Here is a 6,000-nt window from a genome sequence, read left to right on the forward strand (position 1 = left end):
CCTCTTGTCCCTGTGTGGTGTTCCATTAAACTATAATTCTATATTACCTAAACTAAGGAACCATTTTTCTCAGCATTTCTTCATTGCCATTACTAAGGCAACTGTAGATCTTCAAATACAATTAAAACATGGAATAGTAGCCATGATGAGAAGGGCCTCCTGCAGGGGGAGAATGACCCTCCCTCCTGGCCTCTCCATAGCTTGTCTATGGCACTCGTGACAGTTTAATAGTTAGAAGGGACCTTAGCTGTCCTCTAGGCCAACTTCTCATCAAATGTCCCAAGATCTAAATGCCCCTGGCTATTGAACCATTCCCAACAGGCAACCTCATTCAGCCGTTGTGTGGCTTTAAAGGTAAAGCTGGGGTGCCCAGCTGGCTCAGCCAGTAGAACATGCGACTCTTGATCTCGGGGTTGTGAGTTCAAGCCCCACATTGAGTGTAGAGATTACTCATAAATCTTAAAAAAAAAAAAAAAAAGTAAGAGGTCTTTCTTAACCTGTCCAGAGATTTGCTTCTTATATCTCAATGTCATATATTCCTTTTTTTTTAAGATTTATTAATTTATTTGAGAGAGAAAGAGCATGAGGGAAGGAGGGGCAGAGGGAAAGGGAGAGGGAATCCTCAAGCAGATTCCCTGCTGAGCTCAGAGCCCCACACAGGGCTCCATCTCACGACCCTGAGATCATGATCTGAGCGGAAATCAAGAGTCATCTGCGCAACTGCCTGAGCCACCCAGGCGTCCCTCTATGGCATATATTCTTACATGTCTCTATGCCTACAAATACAGCACAGGGGTTCTCACATGTGAATCCCATGCCAGCAGCATCAACATCACCCAGGAACTTGTATGACCTGGAAACTTGGGGGTCGGGTCCCAACAGCCTGTGTCAGGAAGCCCTCCTCCCTGTGATTCGGATGCATGTCTGAGAAGCAGTCATGGAGGGTAGCAGAAAGTGGGTGGGACTTCAGAATGAGAAATACCTGGTTTCAAATCCTGGCCCTCTGGTGGGTTTAGGCAATAGCTTCAGTCCCTCCCTGGTCCAGTGGAACTTATGAGGATAGCTAACTCCCAGGCTTGCTGAGAGAATTCCGTGGCACTCTAGAGGTAAACCACACAGCAGAAAATCTAACACTACTTAAGCACAAAAATAGTGTCTAGTGTTATTGATTCAATTCAGTACATTTATTAGATGCCTTTGAATATCAGTCTCTACAGAGTCCATTCATTTGAGAATGAAAATTTGAGACATACCATGAAAACTATGATATGTAGAGAAGCTAAATGACATGTTCCAGGAACACAGCTCAATCACTGGTGTCTGGAAGTCCTTAGGGGCCACCCAGACCTCAGCTCTTCAATCAACGCATATTCATCTGCCACTTAATGAAGCTACAAGACGTCTGGTTCTGGGCCTGGTGATTACACGAGTAGGGATTTAAATTTTATCAGTATACTGTCTGAATTCATTTTCACCTTATTGGAGCATTTCCGCCCAGTACTGAGTGCCCTGGCAATTTATTTATTTACTTCCATTTTGCTTTCTGATTTGTATCCCTCTCGGTTATGAAAGCGTTTCAGGTGACCGTTGGACATTCTATCAAGAGTTGGCGTTCCCAGCTGCCATGGCACCGACTGTGGGACCAGTGAGGGGCAGTGATTGCTTCCCAGAACTTCCGTGCTCAGCACAATGTGCACAGTTCTGCAGATCCCAAGCTGCTACATAAGTGAAGTGGTCTAAGACCAAGTGCTTTAGGTTAACTGGGATCCCATATATAACATGTTAAAAATTATATTCAGTTGTCAAGAAATATGTGTGGTTATTTCTTGCCCTTGCTTTCACGAAGAAATGAGCAGATGTTTTACTATGCCCTTGCCGGGGAGAACTAAAGTGTTACCGTTCACCATCACATGCCAAAAAAAGTCTGTTTTACAGGACTTCCGGAAGGAATAAGGCACCTTTACTTTCGAACAGCCTGTTCCCAGTTTTGTGTGGCTGATGATATTACTGGACCAGTGACAGAGGCCAAGGCAGGAAAATAGACTGGGTTACTTATAACTCTTTGAATGTGGACACATCAGCTTGTGGGAAGGAAACAATTTAAAATGGGGCTTAGGGAAAGGGGGGAAAAAATCCCCTTTCTCCATATGAGATTCTTCCACGGTGTTGTCATGCAATCTTGAAAACCTCCATAGAACAGTGGATCACTCTCATTGGATATATGCAAATTATCTGAGACCCAGTGGTTTCCTGCCAGGCAAAAACTTATAATAACAGAGCAAGAATGCAATCCGAGCCCTTGCTCTCTGAAATCCCTGAAAGAACAGAGTCGTTCTTGACAGGGCAAATTCAGCCCTTGACATTCCAGGAAATAGCTTAATAATGTCATTTAGGCTGGGGTTGTAACCAATCTTAAGACGTGGAGACAAAAATGCCATATGTAAGATTTAAAATATCAGTTCAGGAACCATTTTTCATTTTCACAGAGAGTTTAACAACAAAAACACCACCACCACAAAAACTAAGCAATGCATCTTAATTAAATTTAGCCTTGTCCCCACTAATTAAACCCAATCTAGGAAAAAGGAAGGGTTTCTGCCAAGAAACTACAGACACATCCTGACTACTATTTCTTTTCCATTTACTTTCCTAGGTATGAGGTCCGTGTCATATCCAGGATGTGATACCCAAACAAAACTGTTTTTTGATGATTAATATAGGTACAGAAGTGAACCCCACCCTGGGGCCTCGAAGGCCTTTATGAGACACACTGGCCTTTACATTTCGATGTGTTTCATTTTCTCTGGGTGCAGGACAGCTGAAAAAGGTTACAAGACTCAGGTTAAAAGTCAGGAAGTGGGATCAGGGCCCCACACTATGACATCACTCTCTTACAATGCAATGATGCAATGACATTTCCTACAGGAAAATGATTCGAACTGACAGGCAGCCTCAGTTCCCTGCAGTGGAAGGTGTCAGGCCTCCCTCCCTCCTGCCCCTTGGCTGGGGCTTCTCAGAGGTCAGAGAGAGAGAGAGAGAGAGACCCAAGCCACTTACATTTTACGGCAGTCCTGGTATATTTAAAATGAAGGTGTGCTAGAATTTAGTTTAAAAAACTGTGGAATGTTTTAACTGTTAAGGCAATTAATGCTTTTAAACAAAACACATACAATTTTGCCATTCACAAGACAGTTTCTAGATCTATTATTAAAAGCGACATATAGGCAGAGCCACAAGGGATGGTTGTACATGTTGGCCAAAGGGAAGAGCAGGGATTAAAATCTGGCTCACTCTCTGATTGCCAAACCATGCTTGCTCGTGCAGTACTAGATCTGCCTTCTTCTGATTCACACAAATGTCCCATGTCGGTGATAGATGATGGTCTTGTAACAGACCCGGGTTTAAGTTGAATCTTAAGTTAAACCTTAAGTTTAAGATGAATCAGTCTTCTGCTTTCAGCCCTGGGTGTCTCTTCAGAGGAGTCTCCAGAGGTGCACATTTGAGGACCTGGCTGATTCTGAATTCTGGGCAAATGAGTCTCCTGAGAGCCTTCTGGGGGGGGACTGCCAATGAGCCCCCATAGGCTGTGTGAGGGACATGGCTTGGTGAGTAGAAGCTCTGAGCTAGGTTTCAGCCTGGCCAAGTAATTGCATGCTCCAACTGTAATACTGTAATGGAACCCTTCACCCCCAATATGTAGACACTGCTCCGGACTCCACATGCAGACACAACTCCTCCAGCAGTTAAGACCAGTTTAGAGACCTCCGTCAAGGCAAGACGAATTTAAGGGCTCGCGCCAGTCCTGGGACTCCACATCAAACTGTCCTTGTGTTTCCACCCGTGGCCTTGTAACTCTGTTCCTGGGTTTCTGCCTCTATGTGAGCTAGCGGCTGGGTGCCTGGTGAGTGCCGCCTGGGACTAAGCGTTGATTGCCTTGATTTACCTTACCATGCCTCTTCTAGAGACCTCAAGTCTGTCCCAGAAACAACGGAAGGAGGAGTCCAGACTTAGAATCTTCTGTCATTTTTCTTCTGCTCGTCACCCTGCTTGGATCCTCTCGGGAGTTCGTGGAATCTGCCAAGCCATGACTGCAGACAGGACGAGAGAACAAGCTTCCTGATGCTTCTTTTGTCCATTTCAAAACAACATTCATACCAAGTCCCTTTTATGTCGGAGGAGAGTCAACGGGAGAAGTTTCGACCACAAAAGAATCAAACAGTTATGACTTCAGAAATGTAAAGTCTTGGTATCCATGATAGCTTATACACCTGAAGCAATGTTTCTAGATACTGCGCTAAGTTTGCCAGACAGATTTAAGCTCTCTATGGCAGCTGAGTGGCTAGTGTCAGGGATGCTTTGAGGCCCAGTTTATGCGGTGCCCCCAAATTGGGAGTGCTTCTATGAATCATCACACTGTAAGTGGATGGAGCTTGCCGTGACAGATAGACTATCTTCGGAAAAATTCGCAAGTATCTGAAGGCCTAATACATTTCTTTAGGATGAGTCAAAACACAAGCATGGTTGTCACACCTTTTCCCCGTTACCCTCTGGGTGTTCTCTCAGAGGTGTGGGGTCTTCATAAGTGAGTAACTGTTTCCAAAGTCTGTCAAAGTACCAGTGGTTACAATCTGGGAAGCATAACATGCCTAGAAAGGAGTATAGAATGTAAAATGTCCGAAATTACTGGGGTTTTATTACTCTGCCAAATTCGCATTCTTATACTATCTAATCACTCCCTTTTAAGGACTCATTATTTCCTATAGTTAAACTTAACGAGGAAAACAAGGAATTTATTTTACATTCTGTACATTTGTAGAGTCACGAGATCTAGGGCCTGTATTTTTCACCATTTGAGTAACCTTCTGCTTGCCCATACATGTTGAAAGTGTCATTTCACCTGAATACACAGATCAGACTCGCTGAAGACTCTACCCTTTCACCTTGCTCAAGGCGAGGAGAAAGATCAAAGCTTCCTGTATTTTTTAGGGATGACCCCTTCTTTGTTCTGAACACTTCTCACATCTCCTGTTTGTGGAAGCTTCTGCAAAGACGGAATTGTTTTTCTATTCCATAAATCTGCTTCGTATAAGCAAGACTGTCATTGCCCATTTGGCCTCCTAGAAGAGGGAACTTACCCATGTGGATAGAGCCTTTAGTGTATAATGGCTCTTGAAAATCATAGTAGTTAAAACACATGTTTTAGGAGAAAGAATTGTCAGAATTAGGTTTTTTTTTTAAAAAGGTATTTGTGATCAATATGCTATAATGATAAGAAGGGTATAGAAAAAGGGAAAAACTCATCTGTTATCAAGTCTGCCGTGAGCGAACAAAATGACTGAACGGCTTTCTGTATTTATTTGTTAATTTTATTAGTTCTTTTGGGCTTGAAGTAGAATATAAAATAAACCATGATATGTTATTTCATTTAGTTCATTCACTTATTATTGATTAAGAACATGTGGAGTGACCGCTAGTGGACAAGGTGCAATGACTCGGGAAATGAAATCTCCTAGCTCACAAAACAGAGATGATACGGAGACAAACATCATAAAGACTACACGGGCTCAATACTTCCCAGGCTAAGGACTGAGAAGCAAATCATTTCACCTTTTTTGGTCTTAATTTTCTCATCTATAAAACAGAAGAGCCAAAATTAGTTGTACAGTCCTTCAGCTCTAAAATTCTGGGACTATAGGGCACCTGGGTGGTTCAGTTGGTTAAGCGACTGCCTTCAGCTCTGGTCATGATCCTGGAGTCCCGGAATCGAGTCCCGCATCAGGCTCCCTGCCCAGCAGCGAGTCTGCTTCTCCCTCTGACCCTCCCCCCTCTCATGTGCTCTCTCTCTTTCTCTCTCTCTCTCTCATTCTCTCTCTTTCAAATAAATAAATAAATAAATCTTTAAAAAAATAAATAAAATAAAATTCTGTGACTAAAAGAAATACAGGCTAGTGTTAAAAGCAAATTTAAAAAGCGCAAACCCTCACAGGCTTTGTTTAGCAA

The sequence above is a fragment of the Leptonychotes weddellii genome, chromosome 1 (assembly GCF_054177405.1).
Source record: "Leptonychotes weddellii isolate Sample4059 chromosome 1, ASM5417740v2, whole genome shotgun sequence".
Lineage (NCBI taxonomy): Eukaryota > Metazoa > Chordata > Mammalia > Carnivora > Phocidae > Leptonychotes > Leptonychotes weddellii.